General features: G+C 46.8%; 1 pseudogene; it reads left to right on the top strand.

Moving 5' to 3' along the window:
- Window positions 1–23,465: 23,465 nt before the first annotated feature.
- LOC134888334 (5S ribosomal RNA) lies at window positions 23,466–23,584 on the top strand (annotated as a pseudogene).
- The last annotated feature ends 608 nt before the right edge of the window (window positions 23,585–24,192 follow it).

The raw sequence follows: 24,192 nt of genomic DNA on the forward strand, positions 1-24,192 counted from the left end.
GCAGTCCTTGTACCCCCTATATTTTAAATAGGAACAGTTTGCACATTTGACGCACAGCCCAAAAAGGGGCATCTTCTTGCTGGGAAGGGGCATGGCCACACAATAGTAACCCCAATTCCAATTACGCCACACAGTGCTGCAACTTTATTCACATTTTATCTTGCGATAGTGTCCATAATTCATATTACATCCCACAGTAGTATCACTTTACCTTATAAACGTTACTCCTCACAGTAGAGCCCCTTATTCACATTACATCACACTGAATTGCTCCTTATTCCCATTACACCACACCTTATTGCTCTTTATTCACATTAGATGACACAGTAGTGCCCTTTCTATATGCAACACCACATAGTAGAGCACCTTATACACATAATGCCACACATTAGTAATGCATTTATACACAATTCCACACAGTAATGCCCCTTACACATATGAGACACATTAATGTCCTTATAAACATAATGCACCTTACACATTATGACAACCTTTATTAATGCCCTTTTACACATAATGTCCCTTACACATATGTCGCACATTGTTAATGCCCTTATACACATAATGACACACATAGTGCCCTCTACACATTTGCTGCACATTATTAGTGCCCCTATACACATAATGACACACATACAGTAGTACCCTGTTACAAATATGCCGCACATTATTAATGCCCTTATGCACATAATGACACACATAGTGGCCCTTTACACATATGTTGCACATTATTAATGCATTTTTACATGACAACCATAATGCTCCTTACACATATTCCGAACACTACTGCACAACCAACCCACTCACATGCACACAGCACTCACACTTCCACTTACACTGTGACCTCTGCCTCTGCTTGGATACAGATGTGTCCTCACAAATCTTGCATCAATGCTAACATCGGGCACCTTTTTTAATGAAAATGCATCTTATTTGCATTGCTATGTGGCTAGGATGCACAAGCAGCTTCTGCTGATAGGCAGCATGCCTATATACTGTGTGAGACTGTGGCTGTATCTGCATATGAAATGCTACATACAGAATATAGGCATGCTGCATATCATTTTAATCAGCAGAAGCTGCTGATGCCCCTAGGCATATCAAATGCCCTAGGCAATTGCCTAGTTTGCCTATGCCTATGGCCGGCTCTGGGTACTGGGGCCCAGCTGTCCTGGGCACAACCTCTCTGACAGAGAAGGAAGGGCCCCAGCTGCTCATACTGCCCTCTGCCAGCCGCCAACTGCCTGCCTCTGTCTCTCCCTGTTCGTCCGCACTCCACCACCCTCTATTGAAAATGACCCTCCCAAAATGACCGCTGCATCAGAGGAGACAATTATTAAAGATACTAGAGGAGCCTCCTTTAATATCTTTAATAACTGTCTTCTCTGAGGCGGCAGCCATTTTGAGAGGGACGTTTTCAAAAGAAGCAGACGTGAACAGAGGCTGGATCCGCAACAGCGGCCAGGTGGGGAAATCCCCTGATGAGTAGAACCCCTGACAATGAGCAGAACCCCTGACAATGAGCAGGTACTGGCAGCAATAATGTGGGGGCCTATGGGGCTGATGTATTAACCTGGAGACAGCATAAGGCAGTGATAAACCAGTGAAAAGTGCAAGGTGATAAATGCACCAGCCAATCAGCTCCTAACTGTTAATTTACATATTGGAGCTGATTGGCTGGTGAGTTTATCACCTTGCACTTATCACTGGTTTATCACTTTCTTATGCCTTCTCCAGGTTAATACATCTGACCCATAACACGGTTTGAGGGGCATTACTGTGTGGGGCATAATGTGGTGACAGGGGCATAGCTGTGAGGGTATAATATGGTGCAAGGGGCATTACTCTGGGGACTTAATATGGTGCAAGGGACATTATATGGTGTTGCTCCTTATGTGCATAGTATTATTTTTAATATATATTTAATTTTATTTTTTATATATATATATATATATATATATATAATTTATTTAAGGGAGGGGGGGGCTGTCTATTTTGTCAGTCCCAGGCAACACACAATTTCTGATGGCAGCCCTGGTTAAAGGTATCATGTTGACTCTTGTCAGTTGGAGCTGAGCTGGATACTGTAGTTACTAATAAAATGTCTCTAATTGTAAATAGGTCACAGTCTCTGTGTGCTGGGTTTAAAGTCATGCAGGACAGGGCACTTAAGTAGGTCTTTGGCTTGTGTTCCCAATCATGTGTGGGGTAGCTGCACATTAACAATTTGGGCCGAATATAATGATGCCTCAGTTCAGCAGCCGTGCGGGATGCCGGCCTAAAGTAGACATTTTTTTTAAAGAGGCAGACACTCACAAGATGAAACCATGCCTTTTAATTGAAACACACGGAAAAAAAAGTACAGCGCTGCTGTGCCGAGGTGAGTATATTAACAACACAGTCAAGTTGATCGCAGGAGCAGCAAAAAGTTGCTTCGTGCGATCAACTCGGAATGACTCCCACAGAGCCGCAGGGTGGTAGGGAGGGGATACAGAGATGCAAGGTGGTGGGGAGGGGATACAGAGACGCAGGGCGGTAGGGAGGGGATACAGAGATGCAGGGAGGGGATGCAGAGATGCAGGGTGGTAGGAAGGGGATACAGAGAGGCGGGGCGGCAGGAAAGGGATACAGAGACGCGGGGCGGCAGAGAGGGGATACAGAGATGCGGGGGGCAGGGAGGGGATACAAGGAAGTAGGGAGGGGACAGAGAGACGCAGGTTGGTACGGATGGGATACAGAGACGCAAGGCGGTATGGAGGGGATACAGAGATGCGGGGCGGGAGGGTGGGGATACAGAGACGCAGGGCGGTATGGAGGGGATACAGAGATGCGGGGCGGGAGGGTGGGGATACAGAGACACGGGGCGGTATGGAGGGGATACAGAGATGCAGGGAAGTAGGGAGGGCATACAGAGACGCGGGGCGGCAGGGAGGGGATACAGAGATGCAGGGCGGTAGGGAGGGGACACAGAGATGCAGGAAAGTAGGGAGGGGATACAGAGACGCGGGGGCGGCAGGGAGGGGATACAGAGACTCGGGGCGGTAGGGAGGGGATACAGAGAAGCGGGGCGGTAGGGATGGGATACAGAGACGCGGGGCGGTAGGGAGGGGATACAGAGGGCACGGGTGGCAGGGAGGGGATACAGAAAACGCGGGATGGCAGGGAGGGGATACAGAGACGCGGGGCGGTAGGGAGGGGATACAGAGAAGCGGGGCGGTAGGGATGGGATACAGCGACGCGGGGCGGTAGGGAGGGGATACAGAGACGTGGGATGGCAGGGAGGGGATACAGAGACGCGGGGCGGCAGGGAGGGGATACAGAGATGCAGGGCAAAAGGGAGGGGATACAGAGATGCGGGGCAAAAGGGAGGGGATACAGAGATGCGGGGTGGCAGGGAGGGGATACAGAGATGCAGTGCGGCAGGGAAGGGATACAGAGACGTGGGGCGGCAGGGAGGGGATACAGAGACGTGGGGCGGCAGGGAGGGGATACAGAGACGTGGGGCAGCAGGGAGTGGAAACAGAGATGCAGGGAAGCAGGGAGGGGATACAGAGACGCAGGGCGGTAGGGAGGGGATACAGAAACGTGGGATGGTACGGAGAGGATACAGAGACGCAGTGCAGTAGGGAGGGGATACAGAGAGGCGGGGCGGTAGGGAGGAGATACAGAGACACGGGCGGTAGGGAGGGGATACAGAGACACAGGGCCTATGGAGGGGATACAGAGAAGCGGGGCGGTAGGGATGGGATACAGAGATGCGGGGTGGTAGGGAGGGGATACAGAGGGCACGGGTGGCAGGGAGGGGATACAGAAAACGCGGGATGGCAGGGAGGGGATACAGAGACGCGGGGCGGTAGGGAGGGGATACAGAGAAGCGGGGCGGTAGGGATGGGATACAGCGACGCGGGGCGGTAGGGAGGGGATACAGAGACGTGGGATGGCAGGGAGGGGATACAGAGACGCGGGGCGGCAGGGAGGGGATACAGAGATGCAGGGTGGCAGGGAGGGGATACAGAGATGCGGGGCAAAAGGGAGGGGATACAGAGATGCGGGGTGGCAGGGAGGGGATACAGAGATGCAGTGCGGCAGGGAAGGGATACAGAGACGTGGGGCGGCAGGGAGGGGATACAGAGACGTGGGGCAGCAGGGAGTGGAAACAGAGATGCAGGGAAGCAGGGAGGGGATACAGAGACGCAGGGCGGTAGGGAGGGGATACAGAGACGTGGGATGGTACGGAGAGGATACAGAAACGCAGTGCAGTAGGGAGGGGATACAGAGAGGCGGGGCGGTAGGGAGGGGATACAGAGATGCGGGGCGGTAGGGAGGAGATACAGAGACACGGGCGGTAGGGAGGGGATACAGAGACACAGGGCGTTAGGGAGGGTTCCCAGTGAGGAAGCTGATGAAGAGAGCATGGAAAGTAGTGGAGGGGGTGGACACTAGAAGTGGAGACCTAGGGAACAGAGAAGAGGAAGTGATACTGCACTGCCTAGATAGGGCAGTGAGCTGAGTCTGCTCCTGTACCCGGGTATACAGGGAAAGTATGGGTGGGCCTGGTTGATGTGACCAGTGGTGGAAGTGGTGACAGCGTGACCCGACACATATCACTGGGGTGGCAGGGCTCTCTCCTGGCCCCCAGCTCGCACCTGACACTCACAGTGGTGCACTCTCGGCTGTGAAATTGGTGCAGCATCCAGATATCACCCACTCTGTCCGTGTCATACCACATCTCAGGGCTTTCGGGCGGAAGCCCAGGCCCTGTGGTGTGAAGTCCGAGCCTCTGGTGATGGTGAGAGGCAGCGTTGTAACATCACGTGTGCGGAGAAGGCGCCGGGTCTCTGTACACGGCGCACGGAGGGCTATGAAAGCCTTCTTCTTCGCCACCCATCCCTCATAAATGTGTATGGTGGCGGCAGCAGTTGTTGTTGTTCTCCCGGTGCCGCGGGAGTCGGAGTTGCTGATGATGGAGGGGTGAGATGGACAGGCAGCAGGAGCTAAGACGCTGCACAGAAAATTGCTGCACATGTGGTGGGTGGGCTCTGTGACTCCGCCCACAACTGTGACTCCACCCAGCGTTAGAGGCCCAGGCACAGAGTCACAGGGCTATTATATAGGAGATCATATTACACTCGGCCAGTGTTTAAAAGCAGTACAATCTATATAATTGACATAAATACTCCTAAGCAGCTGAATTTATTTCCACAGCAAAGATACTATTGCACATAACTACCAACATAAGTTTAAAAAATCAAAGACTCATTGGGGTATATTTACTAAGGTCCCGATTTTGGCCGAGTTTTTTTTTTTTTTCAAAGAGTCACTTAAGGAATTTGCTAAACACACATCTCGGCAGTGATGAGGGCATTCGTATTTGTTTTAACGGCAGAGTTCACAAATACGAATGAATACACCATCAGTGAAACACACCTGTTATTTTATAATTTACTGAGAATTCGTATTCACAATCACTGCCGGCAATAGCCAGACACTGCCGGTAAATGTTCGAACTCGTAAAAAAAAGCAGTTTTAAAATAGACCTGCTTTTGGATGCGTATTCTGATAGGCATGCACGGATCAGTGAGATCCGTGCATGCTTATCTGTGGGAAGGGGTGTGAAAGTGTTAAAAATAGGGAAAAAAATTGCGTGGGATCCCCCCTCCTAAGCATAACCAGCCTCGGGCTCTTTGAGCCGGTCCTTGTTGTAAAAATACAGGGGAAAAATTGCGTAGGGTCCCCCCATATTTAAACAACCATCACCAGGATCTGCATCCACTCCTGGTTCAAAATATATGGGGGACAAAAGATGTAGGGGCCCCCCGTATTTTTTCAACCAGCACCGGGCTCCACTAGCCAGAGAGATAATGCCACAGCCGGGGGACACTTTTATACTGGTCCCTGCGGCCATGGCATTACCCCCCCCCCCCCGCCCCTACTTGACACCCCTGGCCGGGGTACCCTGGAGGAGTGGGGACCCCTTAAATCAAGGGGTCCCCCCTCCAGCCACCCAAGGGCCAGGGGTGAAGCCCGAGGCTGCCCCCCCCCCATCCGTGGGTGGTGGATGGGAGGCTGGTAGCCTTTGTGTAAATATAAAGAATATTGTTTTTTGTAGGAGAACTACAAAGTACAAGCCTCCCCCACAAGCTTGTACTTGGAGAACCACAAGTACCAACATGCGGGGAAAGAACGGGCCCGCTGGTACCTGTACAAAAAAAATACCACAAAACAAAACAGTAGTCACACACCGTTTGAAAATTTTAATTACACACACTTACACACTCACATACTTACCTACATCACACGCTGCGATTCACGTCCACTTGTCCAGTAGCATCCACGGGGTACCTCGAAAAATAAAATTATACTTACAACCAATCCAGTGTAGATCTGTCCTCTTCTTTCTTGACGTAATCCAGGGATTTATTTAAAATAATAAACCGAAAACCCGATCCACGCTACTAAAGGGGTTCCATGTTTACACATGGAACCCCTTTACCCGACTCCCGGGACCCCACGTGACTTCTGTCAGTGAAGGTCCCGCCAGCCAATCAGGGAGTGCCACGTCATGGCGCTCTCCTGATGCCTGTGTGCTCCTTGCCTATCAATCAGGCTCAGCGCAGCGGCTAGAATGGAGGAGTGCGGTCCTCCATTATAGCCTACGATGGGAACTTTGCAGTCTGCGGTTGACCACAAAATTAATTGGGTCACTGCTCCATCAGCATCCCCTCTGCAGCACTGATCTGCCAAGCATCTCCTATGCAACATATCCCTGTAGCTGGGCTTACAGTGTCACTCCAGCACACCTGTTACCTCAATGTTCCTTGCTGCACTGCCAACACTTCAAAAGCCCTGCCCCAACAGTCTCTGTGTTTTCCTGAATTGGGCCATAAGGACCATCTGCAGGATATTAGTAGGGTCCTAGAGACCAGCCATTAACCCCGCAAAGGCGAGTTATCACACCTGCGGTGGCCAGTTTGCGGGGCAGTCACTCAGCCGCTGAAAACCGAAACATGACTGCCTGGCGACTGCCTTCGCAGCTAGGCTACGGAGGCAGGGGACAACCCTTAAGATGTGAGTGCATTGCTGTATAGTGATCGCATTTCAGTGGGAAAGGACCCGGCATGCGGGGCGGCCTTACCCTGTGCCGGGCTGTCCCCCGCATGCTAGAGAAATGAGTTGTAGTTATACGACTTTTCGCACAACTACAACTCATGCTGAATTAGGCCCTTAGTTGATAACTCATGGCACATCAGTGTGTTCACAGTGACATGGGCGGCACTTGTCTCACAACACAAACAATCATTGTTATAATTGTTGAAATGCTTTATTCAGTAGGAAGCCAGGGGCGGAACTGCTGGAGACAATGGAGTCAGTTGCTGCCATGGTCCAACCCTGAAGAGGGAACCTGTACTCCATTGTCTCCTTCCTGCTGCTGGGACCAGTGACTCTAGCTGCCGTCAACTGCAAGTCTACCGCGCAGCACCTGGGGTCCGGTGCCGGTGACAACACTGTCCTGTGAGGGGGCGTGGTGTGGGAAGGGAGCACTGCGCGCACGGACGGATGAAGTTTCAGCAGCAGCAGTGGGCTAACGGGGGGCCTGTCACCCAGGATACTGCATGCACAGGCAAGCCGTGTCCCTGCTGCTGCTCCTCTGACCTATCCTCCTCTGCTGCGGCTCAGACCCACACAGCCAGCTGCTGCCACACCATCCCTGAGCTGGCTACTGACCATGCATAGTCACGGGCGGTGGGTCCCCTGGCTACACCGGAGGATGCTACACGGAGCAACAAAAAAGCACGAGGCCACAAGCCAGAGAGGGGCTCACCCACCTTGGAGCAGCGTGCAGGGTTTACATATATCATGATAGCTTTTGTGCTCAGCAGTAGGAATGGGACATTGAAAGAAAACATTGGTTAAATGATGTTTTTCAACATTGGTTACAAAACATTGTTTAGACATAAACATTGGTATTCTGAGACCGAAGTTAACCAATGTTTACCGATGTTTCTATTTTTTGTTTAAATAAACTGACTTGAGAGTGTCCCAAGGCATTCTGGGACGAAATGCGTTGACGCTATACCGGATAATTAGCAGTGCATTGATCCACTTTTACGGGACTAACTTGCTCCAGAGATCACTCACCGAGACCCCGCTGCCGCACCATTGCTAACAGCATCGTTCTCTCATTGCCACTGGCCAGTTGTCCACTCGTCTGTCAGTTTGCCAGCTGAACATCATCACGATACATGACACTGGCAGCGGGAGCCTGCGGCTAGCACATACGAATATCCGATTTACATCACCCGGGGCGGTGACAGCCTCACCACCGGAAGAGGAGAGACGGCAGTAACATCCTAGCGGGAGGAATCGGTGAGTTTCCCGACCTCTTTCTGTTCACGGACACACGGTATATCACACCCGGGGCAGTGATAGCCTCACCACCGGGAGAGGAGGGACGAATACTTCATATCTATGGGAGCCACAGGCGGTAATTAAATTATAACATCTTCAGTTTTACTTTGAACTACCAATTACAGCCATGACGCCGGCATTTAAAGCCAGCAGTATTATTTGTGTGGATCGCGCAAAAGAAACTGCAACAGTTGTTGCACACTGTCTCTGAAAAGGACACTTAAGTATCTATTTAATTATTATTGCAATATATCCAGAGAACTGTTATAATACGTATTGGTACGTTTACCAGGGATTACCTCTGGAATGTTATGCAATTCAAACCTGTGTTTGATGTTATATTAACAATTTGATGCTTATATACATGTTTTATCTCTATATTCCATTTTCACAGTTTGTGGATTATTTAGTCTGAAATAAATGGTATTTTATTGTATGTAGATAGTTTCCCGACCTTATTCCTGATGAATCCACAGCCATTTTCTACCTTTTAAAAAAAATAAAATATATATATATATATATATATATATACAGATTTTATTTTTATACATATAGCGCAATGTTTTATAGATTTTTTTAATTTTGTTCATGCTAGAGACCCTAACCAAGTCTCAAAACATACGCTGCTGTCTATTTTTATTTTTATTTCTATTTATATATTTTCATTATTATTTATATTCTTCATTTAATACCAGCGCCAGGAGAGTGGGATTGGCATACCAATGGGGACTAGATCTCCTCCTTTTTGTATCTTAAATAAACTGACTACCTAAGCATATAACACACTAATAAACTTCTTAAATGATAAACCATCTTTTTATTATGTTTATCTTGTTGGAGACTTACAGTTTACACACACACACACACACACACACACACACACACACACACACACACACATATGGTTTTACGTATGGTGGAATGGGCAAGTTTTCCATTCCCCATTACCTACCAGCGTGACCACTCTGGTACCTGCCATTTGACGGATGAGTGTCACTAACCAGTGTGCCGTAAGGGTGATCCACTCCTTCTCCTCCCACAGTACCAAGTAACGTGGCGTGGGAGCTGGCACCAGGACCACAGCATACTTGCCTACTTTTGACAACTAGTTTCATTGAGATTGTAGGTGCTATTGCCACTCAATATACTTCCCCCTGAAATATACTGCCTCATGTAAAAAAGAAATATATTAAAGTCTAATATATGATTTATGCACAGATTACAGCCCTGTCTCATGCGTGAATGTGAATTTACTTTCAAAATGCTAAATAATAACAGGAAGCAGCACCTTGGATAGTAGGGGTGCGGGGACAGCGAATGTCCCTCAGGGTCCCCGCAATAATAGCAATCTACCCCTGTCTCACTGATGTGGGTGGTAGAGAATGAATATAGGGGGGGTCTTTCACGGTGGTTGGATTAGATATCACTTCCTTGGAAGCAGCAGTGATAGCGCTGTATGGTGATACAGCAGGAGGCATCTATTACACGCAGACATCACCTGCTGCAGTAATGATCTTACCTGTGTCCTAGGATGCAGGATCGGAACATTGACACACCACTGGGCGGCTTACGGCACCTATCGCAGAGGCCAGGATATCTCTGTGCAACCACAGAGATCCCTGGCCTCTTTCCTCCCCTTAAACTGCAGCTACATGCCTCCATTTTCAAACTAATGGACAATACCTAGAGGTGATATATCAGTGAGGCCTGGCAATGCAAGGATGTCAGGGATGGTAGTATGCAGGATCTGGCAGTGCCAATTAGTCAGGGTTTGTGGAGCACACACATGACAGCACAATGTAAGATATACAGATGGGGATTCGGGAGGGGGCGGACAGCACAATGCAGAACATGTCGGTGGGGGGGCTGCACAATTCAGGACATAGAGATGGGGAGGGGGCAGGCAGCACAATGCAAAAAAGAGTTGGGGAGGGAGTGGACAGCACAATGCAGGATATATCAGAGTAGAGGATAGGATGGAGCAAAGTGGGGGCGAAGCATAAAGTGACCTGGGTCCAATAACTTAGTTAATGTCTGTATATAATATATACACCCTCAGGATCACTACTCACACCCTGCGCATTGTTCACACACCCTGCTGTAGCCCACAGTAGGCCAATCTCGATCTATCTAATTATCTATCTATCTATCTATCTATCTATCTATCTATCTATCTATCCAGTACCATAACTAGACATTTTAGCACTGTGTGCAAGAAACAGCATCGGCGCCCCCCCCCCTCTCAGCATTCAAAATAGGGCCAATGCGCGTCGTAGGTGTGTGCCAAAAATATAGGGGGTGGCTTCACGGGGAAGGGACATGACCGCAAAATAATACCAATTCATATTATGTTGCGCAGTAGACTCCATTATTCAAATTACCTCAAACAGTAGTGCCACTTACACACATTACACCAGGTAGAACCTCTGCCACACATTACAGCAGGTAGAATCCCCTCTGACACATTATGGTGTATATTTAACCCACCCTCCCCCCTGAAATATCCTGCATTTGCCCCTGTGCCTGCCCACCTACCCCCCTCTTCCATGCTGTGCTGCTTGTTTATGTTGATAGTACCTTTTGTCCTGAACTGAGCGGCTCCTCAGCTATAAGTCCCTTCAGCCTGTCACTGCAGGAGTCAGGGGAGAAGGCGGATCTCAACTGCCACGGGCACAGGAGCTGGAGGAGAAGGCGGATCTCAATCGCCATGGCCCACGGGCACTGCAGCACAGATCATCACTCTGCACAAGGGAGTCTCCCAGCGCAGCTGTTAGCGCCTGCGGGTGGGGAGGATCGGGGGTCGCGCAGCTCAGTGTAACCACGCATTGTATTATGCCTATAGGCAACAAAGGTTACATAGTCAAGAAATTGTAATTTCGATACATTATATGTTTCAACTCACAGCCCTGCAAACAGTATTTTACCATAATTAGTTATTAAACAACTCCAAGTTGCATACACAGTATAAAACAATTATATTATGCCATAAACATTAAAAAAAAATTTTTTAAGTGCATTTACAAGAATGCCAGTGGAGGACAAGAAAGAGCCAAGAGTCTGTGCATGACAGGTCTCTGTAAATGTTTCAAATACTGTCCTGTCAGATTACAGATACCTGCAATTCCTAATTTGGGGAGGGTGGGATCTTGTCTCTTCATGCATATAATAATGGGTCACCTTTACACTTTGCATATAGACTGACATTGTATAAATCCCCTGCCCATAACTTCTGCACAGGGAGAGATGGTATGACACCCTCCTGTGAGGCTGGGACACAGCAGCAGGGACATGGTCACTCCATGATGATGACCCGCAGGCTGCACTGAGACCTGTCATACCACACACACACATTTACTACTCACTCAACCTCTACGGCTTTCACATCAGCAAGCTGTGTTTGACACCTCTGTGTGTGCAGGGCAGACGTACTTGGTTGCTATGGAGCACAAAACAACATTAGTTCCGGGAGAGACAAGGTTCCGCTCCTCTGACACACAGAAGAGGCGGTCTGTATAGATGACACTGCCATGCTTTCCTGAAGACTGTAAAAGCACCAACTGACTGAGTAAATACCTTGCTAACATTTTCATGGTTTGTCTGCATTTCATTAGTTGTACATTGCCCAGGATAGGGGCAGGGGGGGGGGGGGGGGAGTTGTACATTGCACAGGATGGGGGCGGGGGGGGGGGAGTTGTATATTGCACAGGATGGGGGCAGGAGGAGGGGGATGTCGGACGGACATTGATTGCAGCTTCACACGCTGCTGCACTGTAAGCTCCGGCTTGGCTGAGAGAGGAGGCGGAGATCATTGCGGCTCTGTGCTGGCGAGGGGCGGGCATTACTCGCAGCAGTACTGATAGCTCCGGCTTTGGGGCGGGGGGAGGAGGAACAGTTACTTACCAGTAGATTGTGCGGCTGGCTGATTGCACCCCAGGTCATGTTGCGATGTGTGCAAGGCACACAGCGCACATACCTAGTTACGGCACTGTATCTATCTATCTATCTATCTATCTATCTATCTATCTATCTATCTATCTATCTATCTATCTATCTATCTATCTATCTAATGCAGTGAGTTACTGACATTGTCACTCACTGCTAAATTCACAATAGCTGACAACCAGCCCACCCCCTGTCCTATGTGCTTTTGCTGATTGGCTAACCAGAGTTTGTTTCACTGTCAACCACCACGCCCAGCAGCAGCTATGCACACAGCCACACACAGAAGCCCAGTCAGTGCACACACTGCACCGATTATAGATACTCCACTGGTGTAGTGATTAACATTACTGCCTCACAGTGCTGAGATCATGGGTTCGATTACCAAATATACAGTATAACCAATAACTGCTACTGTAGTTAATGTAAACTGTAAGTCAGGTTTAAATTTGTTTTACAAAGTCCAAGAGTCGGCATTGGAGGGAGTACAAATATTTATCTTGACTCCGGGCAATTGGGATGAAGTTACGCCACCGTAGGAGCAAGGGCAATAAGCTTCAATAGTAAGGAGCTCCAGTTTCTCAATGAAACATTCAACAGAGATCTCAATGTGGCAGCATTATATATACCAACATAACTGTCAAACATGTGAACTGCAGGGCCACAAAGATGCACATACAGTATGCCAGGAGTTAAGCTACAAATGCACCATCGTACAACTGGAATGGTGAAGGTGAGGTCTACAAGCAGCGTGACCTCATTGCAAATCTTTATAAGAAAATTCATAGACTTAAGTATTAATTCTGCTTTCTTGTTTGTTTTATTTTATGTAACACTAGCTTCCAGGGGATGAGACCAAAATGCTGGCTCATCAACTGTGACCGGGAGCCAGAAGCTGCAGTGTGACATTATTCTGCAGCATCTGTCTTCTGCTACTGACGAGTAGCCGGCAGTGCAGACACTAGTCTCAGGAGGCGGTCCACAATCTCCGGGGCAGCTGGGCATGCCCCTGGAGTGATATAAAGGAGTGACTTCCCATGAGACCATGCCCCTTCTAACAAGGCCACACCCTTTTTCAGACACACTCAATGAAGGCGTGGGTATTGGCCACAAAGGGTGTGACTGACTCCAGAGCCACCACTGGTGATAAAAGTGGAGATGTGGACTGATGGAGACATTGGGTCTAATTCATGTTTGTACACAATTGCATTTGCAATTGCGATTTTTAAGGCTTGCTAATGTTAGCAAGTGAAGCTGTCACCCAGAAAGGTTGATAGACGCCCAATCGCAAACTCATTCACAACTGCATACACATACACAGCTTACACACAATAAAGAGACATCTAGGATGCTAGGGTAATCCTATGGCTACGCAGACTGGCCTCGCTAGTAGTAACGCAAGAGCCATGATACCCTATGTACATGATCACAGCTGAAGGCAGATACACGCTCCCTGAAACGTCAGTGACAGTCCTGCATTTTGGCCACCACACGCTATTAACTCCCCCGAACAGTCCCTTCCTGTCAGTCACTGTAAGATAAAAATCGCAGTGCAAGCTGCATCACATAGGCACCTTGACCCACGCTCAGAGTGATCACTGCACCTGCGCAGTCTGCTGATAATCACTCGATTGCGTGAACATCAGCCTTTGCGTACAACATGAATTAGGCCCATTGCCCATAGCAACCATTCACCATCTACCTATCATTTTATAGAATGGAATTGATAAATGCTACCTCGATGATGATTGATTGCTATGGACAACTTCTCCACTGCTTGATACCTGTGGCGATTAATTGTGGAGATTTATATTTACTCTCTTATTGATTCAGAAATAAAATCTAATATTTAAAAAGAAAAATACAAAAACATAGGGGGACATGTACAAAGAAGTGATAAGAGCGTAAAAGTGAGCCAGTGGATAAGTTGCCCCATCAACCAATCAGTAGCTCTGTGTAATTTTATAGTATGCAAATTATAGATGTTACTTTAGTGCTGATAGGTTGCCATGGGCAACTTCTCCACTGGCTCACTTCTACGCTCTTATCACTGCTTAGTAAATGTTACCCATAATTATTATTCCTCAAACTACATTGTAAGTTAATATAATACCCCGGAGTATTACAAAATTAGGGACAGCCTGGTTTTTTTTTTTTTTTTTTATTATTATAGAAAACTGCAGTACTGTCCCTATAGAGCCCTGTGGCAGGGCTCTTGTTGAACTTTATCTGACCCCGTCAGCTCTGGCAGGGATGATTTGGCACCATAAAAGTTAGAACTATTCCCCCCTGGCCAGCAACAGCCAAGCCCGGGAAGTTTGTCCCCTGTTTATTGGGCCCCCAAGGTTGCAGGGCAGAAGGCACCTGGGGCACCTGCGGTCTGTTGCTGGGGCCCCGGAAGCCAGTGACAGTGCAGCACGGGGGAGGTCAAGAGAGTGAGAGACCCTTAAAAACAGGTCCCCAGCGCTGGCAGGAGAGCCCCGGGGAATGGGTAAGTTACCTGTGATGAGGTGTTCACATGTAGCTGTCGGGCGCCAGAAGTTCGAGTCGCTGTTGGAGTCTGCCGGCTGCCCAGCCAAGCCACCACCGGGATCGTAAGCGATGGAGAATGTACCGCCTGCTGCGCAGCCTCAGGGAGACAAGCCACCCTCCAAAGATGGGGAGTGCCCCACTGGAGTGCCGTGCCGGTGGATGCTGAGAACCAGAGACTGGATCGGTAGTGAAGATCAGCGCTGTGGCAAGAGGACCAGTGCTGACCAGAGGAGCTGCCCACTACTGTGCCTGCCCACCTTGATGACTGCAGGACTGTCTGAAGAGGAACGGCGGGGACTGCGTGGAGAAGGTGGGTGGCCAGAGGAACAGAGGAGATCTAAAGAAGCCCAGCCAGGTGCCATCCAGTGGGAGAAAAGGTGCACGCCCCGTGACAGGGAGCACAGGTACCGCAGAGGACACCCCCTCTCCTAGGAGCGAGGACCCCTGGCTGGAAGAAGAGAAGATGGCGCAGACCGGCGGCGGGAGGATGGCGCAGAGAGGAGGATCCCTGGCGGAAGGACGCCACGAACCAACGCCGGGAGGACTGCGCGTACCAGAGCTTGCAGCAAGGGAAATGGCTGTTCAAGGGTGCATCTCCGCCGCGGTGCTTTGCATCCCGGGTGGCGCCGAAGACACCAGTGGTCGGATTGGAGGTTGCAGAAGCGCCGCACCTGGGGTAATATCACTGCAACCCTTACGCTGCCAGAACTCTGCCTTAAGTTAACTCTTCTGCTCCAAAGACTCTGCTATTGAGGAACACCTTGTTAAAAAAGGGGGTAGGCTCCCCTTATTTCCTAGTGCCCTACTAATTAATGATGGGGGTGGGCCCCCCTCAGTAGCTTTGCCGCGGCTTTATCCATTCCGCTGCACCACTCTGCAATTGGGGAACATGTTTAAAAAGGAGGTAGGCTTCCCTTATTAGTCTGTGCCCCTACTCTCCTTATGTTAGTGAAATAGGAGGGAAGGCTTCCCATTATCTATTGTGCCCTGCTCTGAAGAATTGTATAGGGGTAGGCTCCCTGCAGTGAATTGTGCCCCACAGGGCCAATTAAGGAAGTTGGGAAGTATGTGATGAAAGTGATGTACATAAAAAGTTTAATGCTTAGTGTATGTGATGGTGGTTAGGTCTCTTGGTGAATGCTGCGGGCAAAGCATATTGAAAGGTTGTTAGCCCGCTTTTTGCACTTGTTTGCATATTACTATTACAAAGGTGGGCTCATTATTGACTGTGTTTTGCAAGCTCCGCCCAGCGGAGCCTGTTAAAGTTATTATACCTGTGTGCTTACTATTACAAAGGTGGATTTATTATTGACTGTTTTATGCAAGCTCCGCCCAGCCGTGCCTGATAAAGCTGATATACATGTGTGTTAACTATTACAAAGGCGGGTTTATTAATGACTGTTTTATGCAAGCTCTGCCCAGCAGTGGCTGTTAAAGCTATTATACCTGTGTGCTTCTTACTTCAAAGGTGGGCTTATTATTGACTGTGTTATGCAAGCTCCACCCAGTAGTGCCTGTTGAAGCTATTATACCTATGTGCTCATTACTACAAAGGCGGGTTATTATTGACTGTGTAATGCAAGCTCCGCCCAGCAGTGTCTGTTAAAGCTCTTATAACTGTGTGCTTATTTACTTCCAAGGCGGGCTTATGATTGACTGTGCTATTATAATGACAACGCCAGCTTGCTTACCTGTTCCCACAACTCACCAGCCTATTGTTATTGCTGGTTATACGAGTCTGTGCTACTTAAGGATAACGCCAGCTTGCTTAGCTGTTCCTGCAATTCACCTGCCTAGTCGTTATTGCTGGTTATAGGAAACTGTGCAATTTAAGGACAACGCCAGCTTGCTTACCTGTTTCCGCAACTCACCTGCTTGATTGTTATTGCTGGTTATATGAGACTGTGTTGAATAAAGATAGCACCAGCTTGCTTACCTGTTCCCGCAATTCACCTGCTTATTTGTTATTGCTGGTTATATAAGACTGTGTTATGCTGAGACAATGCCAGCCTATTTCAAGGTTTCCTTCTGTTGTGCATTCCAACAAAGAGTTCTAAATCTAATTGTTACTTATTCTGTCACTGTCACCTTTAACATATAATAATACAATGGAGTTGGATCCTGATCTGTGTATGGTTATTGTGTCGGAGGGATAAGGCAGGTCTGCCTTTCTGATCTTAACCGAACCAGGTTTATTTAATACCCACATGTAGTTTAAGTTCCAGCTCCGGATTTGTGGGCATTACTTTAACTTTAAAAGAATATGAAAAATAATAAGTTATTGTACAAATAACTAACCACAAAATATTATGGTTAGTAGACATTCTTTTATTTCAGCAACAAAATAAAACAATATTTCAAATGTTTGTTTTTTTCTAAACGTTTCCCAGTGAGAACACCTCTGCAGCTGCAAAATAACAGCTAGAAGCAAAGTCATCAATTATTTACTTTGTCTTAAATAGTGTTTACAAATATATTGATTTTTATATAGCTGTAGAACACCAATCCTAATATACAACTGACCTTCTATTTGAGAGCTATAAATTATATGAAAACATATAAATGGGATTACAGGGGTTATTCAGAGTTGGTCGCAAATTTTGCCATCGCAGCAAGTCTGAATAAGGCCTTATTTCCTTTCTGACTTTGATTACATTTGTTTACATTTATAATAGGGATGAGCGGGTTCGGTTCTCAGAGAACAGAACCGTACCGAACTTCACCATTGAAGTCTGGTTCCGAGCCAGGCTCGGGTTTTCCCGCCTGACTGGGAAACCAGAACGAGGCAAAACGTCATCATCCCGCTGTCGGATTCTCGTGGGGTTTGGATTCCATATAAGGAGCCGCGCGTCCCCGCCATTTTCACTCTGGCATTGGAGAGTGTAGAGAGAGGATGTATCTCCGTTCTCTCAGTGTCCTCACTGTCCTTGGCGTGTACTGAATCTGTCCAGTCACAGTGCTTGTGTCCTCTGCTGTCATATGTCCAGTGCTGTCCAGTGGTGCTGTGTTGTGCTGCATCAGTTCAGTGGTGGTGTGTTGTGCTGCATCAGTCACAGTGGTGGTGTCCTTTGCTGCCATATGTCCAGTGCTGCTATATAATAAGTCCCTTACAGTGGTGCTGTATTGTCCTGCAACAGACAAGTGGTAGTGTCCTGGGCATCAGTCAGTCCAGTGACCATTCACAGTGGTGGTGTCATCTGCTGCCATATGTCCAGTGCTGCTGTTTAATAAGTCCCTTACAGTGTTGCTGTGTTGTGCTGCTTTAGATCAGTGGTAGTGTCCTGGCCATCAGTCATTCCAGTGACCAGGCAGTCACAGTGGTATTCGCTGCTGCTATATGTCCACTGCTGCTGTATAATAATAATAACAACAACAACAAGTCCCTCAAAGTGTTGCTATGTTGTGCTGCATCAGACCAGTGGTAGTATCCTGGCCATCAGCCATCAGTCATTCCTGTGACACATATTGTGTTATATAACTCCAAAATAAGAATGGAGAACAAAAATTTGTAGGATAAAACAGGGAAAGATCAAGAACCACTTCCTCCTAGTGCTGAAGCTGCTGCCACTAGCCATGACATAGACGAAATGCCATCAACGTCTTCTGCCAAGGCTGATGCCCAATGTGATAGTAGAGGGCATGTAAAATCCAAAAAGCCAAAGTTCAGTAAAAAGACCCAGAAAAAGAAATTAAATGGTCTGAGGAGAAACGTAAACTTGCCAATATGCCATTTACGACATGGAGTGGCAAGGAACGGCTGAGGCCCTGGCCTATATTCATGACTAGTGGTTCAGCTTCACATGACGATGGAAGACCTCATAACTGAGGCCTTGACACTTATGTTGGTGTTAGACGTGCGTCCAGTATCTGCCATTAGTGTAGTGGGATTTAGACAATTGATGGAGGTATTGTGTCCCTGGTAGCAAATCCCATCTAGATTCCACTTCACTAGGCAGGCAATACCGAGATTTTGCCATTTAATTCCAGTGATTTGGACGTATAATTCCAGTGAATTTGCCATTTAATTCCAGTGATTTTGCCGTTTAATTCCATTGATATGGACCTATAATTCCAGTGATTTGGACATATAATTCCAGTGATTTTGTAGTATTATTACAGTGATTTTGCAGCAAAATTCCAGTGATTTTGCCATTTAATTCCAGTGATTTGGACGTATAATTCCAGTAATTTTGCCATTTAATTCCAGTGATTTTGCCATTTAATTCCAGTGATTTTGCAGTATAATTCCAGTGATTTGGACGTATAATTCCAGTGATTTGGACGTATAATTCCAGTAATTTTGCAGTATAATTTCAGTGATTTTGCCATTGAATTCCAGTGATTTTGCCATTTAATACCAGTGATTTGGACGTATAATTCCAGTAAATTTGCCATTTAATTCCAGTGATTTTGCTATTTAATTCCAGTGATTTTGCAGTATAATTCCAGTGATTTGGACGTATAATTCAAGTGATTTGGACGTATAATTCCAGTAATTTTGCAGTATAATTTCAGTGATTTTTCCATTGAATTCCGGTGATTTTGCCACTTAATTCCAGTGATTTGGACATATAATTCCAGTGATTTGGACGTAAAATTCCAGTGGCAATTGTTTGTGTCGCTTGGCTTAGTCATACAGATACCTCATTGCACCTCTTCGACATCTTTGCATGAGGTGCTGTTTGGGGCATAGTTTTTGAAAAGTGCCATCCTGTCTGACACTGCAGTGCCACTCCGAGATGGGCAAGGTGTTTGTCCCACCCACTTGTGTCGCTTGGCTTAGTCGTACAGCAGCCTCGGTGCACCTCTATTTCTTCTTTGCATGAGGTGCTGTTTTGGGGACTGGTTTTTGAAAAGTGCCATCTTGTCTGCAACTGCAGTGCCACTCCTAGATGGGCCAGGTGTTTGTGCCACACACTTGTATCGCTTAGCTTGGTCATACAGCCACCTCGGTGCAACTTTTAGGCCTAAAAACAATATTGTGAGGTGTGAGGTGTTCAGAATAGACTAGAAATGAGTGGAAATGAATGTTATTGAGGTTAATAATACTGTTGGAGCAAAATTACCCCCAAATTCTGTGATTTTAGCTGGGGGTTTTTTTTTTTTTCAAAAATCATCCAGGTCCAAAACCAAAACCAGAACACGAAAGGGTGGTTTTGGCAAAACCAAGCCAAAACCAAAACATGAAAGTGGAATTAGAACCAAAACACAAAACACGAAATGTGCCAGCTGCACGTCTTATTCCAGTGATTTTGCAGTATAATTCCAGTGATTTTGCCATTTAATTCCAGTGATTTTGCCATTTAATTCCAGTGATTTGGATGTATAATTCCAGTGATTTGGACGTATAATTCCAGTGATTTTGCATTTTGCCATTTAATTCCAGTGATATGAACGTATAATTCCAGTGGGAATTGTTTGTGTCGCTTCGCTTAGTCATACAGCTACCTCATTGCACCTCTTCTACATCTTTGCATGAGGTGCTGTTTGGGGCCTAGTTTTTGAAAAGTGCCATCCTGTCTGACACTGCAGTGCCACTCCTAGATGGGCCAGGTGTTTGTGCCGCACACTTGTGTCGCTTATCTTGGTCATACAGCCACCTCGGTGCAACTTTTAGGCCTAAAAACAATATTGTGAGGTGTTCAGAATAGACTGGAAATTAGTGGAAATGAATGTTATTGAGGTTAATAATACCTTAGGAGCAAAATTACCCCCAAATTCTGTGATTTTAGCTGTTTTTATGTTTTTTCCCAAAATCATTAAGATCCAAAACCAAAACCCGAAAGGGTGGTTTTGGCAAAACCAAGCCAAAACCAAAACACGAGTGGGGAATTAGAACCAAAACCATAACACAAAACACTAAAAGTGCCAACCGCACATCTTTCATTTATAACTATCTTAGCTGGGAAATGGAATGTCAGCCTCCCTTATTTTGTTTAATTTTGAAGCTGACAATTTATGACTTTAGAAAATGTTTTTATTTTATTTTACTATAGTACGTTCTCAGTATTTTTATAAACAGAATGGTCCTTAATTTGCATTTGACATATAAATGTTCTAAGAACATACACATAATAATATGTTTGCAAACTTCAATTTTTAAATCTGTATTTTGAATTTTGAAAGAGTGGGTGGAAGAGGTGATACAAGATGAGCTGGTACTGGTTCTTACTATGGCAGAGTGACCCTATATTGTGGTTCCCCATAACATAGGGGGTCATTCCGACCCGAACGCTCGCTGAAGTTTATCGCAGCACAGCGATCGGGTCAGAATTGAGCATGTGCCGGCGCCACAGTGCACCGGTGCATGCCGGACGGCCGAAGGCCGTTGCTTCCCTGCGATCGCCTCTGCCTGATTGACAGGCAGAGGCGGTCGCTGGGTGGGAGGGGGCAGTACGGTGGCGTTTGGCCGCCGTTATGGGTGCACGGGCCGGCCAATGCAGGCGTGGCCGGGCCGTGCAGGGAGCAGGCCGCAGCGGCTGCGTGATGTTACACGCAGCCGTTGCGGTCCGGGGAGCGACGGGTGGCTCCCGGCCAGCATGCTAAAGCTGCGCTGGCTGGGAGCTACTCCTAAAGTGCAAAAGCATCGCCGCTGTGCGATGCTTTTGCACTTCTGCGCGGGGGGGGGGGGGGCACTGACATGCGGGGCCCTGTGCTGGGCGTTCCCCCGCATGTCTATGGACATGATCGTGGCCCTGCAAAATTTTGCACGGCTATGATCAACTCGGAATGACCCCCATAGTGTGACTGGTTCAGCCTGCCTTGCTGCTGGTTTCTATAAAAGGGAGAGGCACGATCTGCCTGCATCCCACTATACTGTACCTGGTATTAACCCATTGAGTAGACTCAGAGGCAACGTTTTGGGATATCAATCTGGTCACAGCTTTATTTGATTTAAACGCAATTAAAATTCATTGCAGGGCACCAAAATAAGCATTTGGCAAGGATAGTTTACATTATCCACTCAACTATGTTCTGGGGCATGCCCTGCCTGCCCAGTAGGCACTGCAGCTATGCCCCCTAGGGAACCTGCCCCCTTGCACATATCCCGCTCACCTATCACACAACCCATGGGCCCAACTATCTAAAGCTGGAGGCATGCAGCCATTCACCGGGGTTGAATCTGCAAACCTTGGCTGGCTCCCTCCATTTCCTATGCCTTGAGCACTGCTTATTTCTGCCACCCAAATACTGAAGCTCCCACCCTGCAAACTTCCATGCCACAACACCCTCTAGTGCTTCATGTAGTGTGTTGTTAAATTGATCAATGCCGACATCTGACAGATGCACCCTGTTCCCTCTGTACATGTCCTCTTTATTGCCAGTGATGTCCCCATACTGCAGGATGCTACTTCTATAGTGGAGACCAACTTTTCAATGCTACATTTACTTTCTTCTGGGCTCACTTCATGCCCGCCTCTCGCCAGGCTCCGAAGCATATCATCTTGGGGACGATGTTGGACCAGATAACTCGCACAATACTACTGCACCCTATAATCCATAATAAGTCTTCATGTATGACCCTAAGTACGTCAAGGGACTTCACTTTGCCCAGGTCACTGCCCCCTAAGTGCAGTGCTATCATGTTCATCTAACCCACAAACTCTTCAGAGATTAATAAAGCCCTTTTCAGCTCATACTACCTCATTTCCTTTTTCCCAAACCAGAATACCTTCCCGGTTTAGACCAGACATGCCATGCCTCCCATAAGGCCTGGAGGCAGCCCTGCTTGTGGCCCAATAAATGTAGGTTTGCACAACATCCCTCCATTGCATCCTGTGGGAAGGAGGGAAGGAGGAGATATTTGGATATTCAGTTAGCTGCTGAGCTGTCACTTATGAACAAGCTACCCTGGTGAAACGGCCGTCTGTGCTCAGTGATGCTGAACCTTTTGTAGTTCAGATCACTCCCTGGTATCCCCTGGTATTGTATGTGTCCACTGGGACTCTCTGCATTACTACCAATTATTTCATTATTATTATATATATTTCTTTCTTTGTCTGCTAAAGTGATATTTAGATTTCTCTTAGATTGCCATAGACCACTTTTTTCTTTTCCATATAAAATGCTTATGTCTCCTAACATTTTTACGTGCATAGCAGTATTTCGTATAATTTGTTTCTAAGCCTACTTATTTGTAATTTGTGCATGTTTCTTATCAGCACTATATCAATGGCTATTCCGCTACCTAGTTATTTCATAACTATTATTATGTAACCTAATTTAGGTTCTTTTTCTCGTAATTTTCTCTATACTGGTCCTTTGGCTTAGCAAAGTAGCCTGTTATAAATCGACTTTTTTGAGTACATCATATTGTCTTCAAATCTTTACTTTCAATAGGTGAGCCTAACCTACCTCTCTCATCCACTGTCCGCTATAACATATAAGACAGTGGACAGCAGAAGGTGGGGTCCCCTCCCTATCCTCTACCTATCTCACCTATAATTCTGTACCCTCTCATCCAGATGCAAGACCACTCTCTGCAATGCCTGTAGTAACAGAGAATCTGCGCTATTAACTGGACAGCAGAAGTACTCTTGTTGCTCATCCTCTATTACACTCTCTCATTTGTGTCATAGTGTTTCAATTACTGCCATATTTCAGCGGAAACGCCTAATCTCATCCGATCTTGGAAGCTAAGCGTTGATAAGCCTGATTAGTACCCAGCTGGGTGACCACTTGGGAATATCAGGTGCAGTAAAGATTTAACCTCTGATCACAAACAGCAGAAGTGTTAGAGCAACTTCCGAATTTTCTAAGTCTGTACCTATTTCTTGGCTACTCCCTAATAACCTTAGATCACCACTATTTTGGCAATCTTGGTTTTGTTTTCTTATGAATGTCGTTTGGAATCAAATTCTTACAAGGATCTTCTCGGTAGCAAAGATAGCTTCGACCAGGGGATTACCATCAGTTATTTATCATTTCAATTGTGAATTATATTTATAATTATACTTACCTGTGCCCTCTATCTTGATCAATTAGGCAAATAGATTTCTAATAACCTATTGTCACTACAATTGTGATTTCATTTCATTTTCATCTATTTGTGCCCTTTATCTTGATCAACCAGGCTTATATTTGTTTTCCATATATTTTTCACCATAGGTGCTCCTAATTTGTTATCAGGCTTATCCTGATTTTTGTTAATTAATTTTGAATCAGATTCTTCTTTCCCTGTGTGGAATTTATCAACTACTTTATTTATTTATATACTTTATACATTTGAACACATTTTCTGTGAAGATTGTTACCAATATATGTATATCTTGTGTATTTGAACATTTTTCTGTATCAAACCTATCCCCTTTT

The sequence above is a fragment of the Pseudophryne corroboree genome, chromosome 3 (assembly GCF_028390025.1).
Source record: "Pseudophryne corroboree isolate aPseCor3 chromosome 3, aPseCor3.hap2, whole genome shotgun sequence".
Taxonomy (NCBI): domain Eukaryota; kingdom Metazoa; phylum Chordata; class Amphibia; order Anura; family Myobatrachidae; genus Pseudophryne; species Pseudophryne corroboree.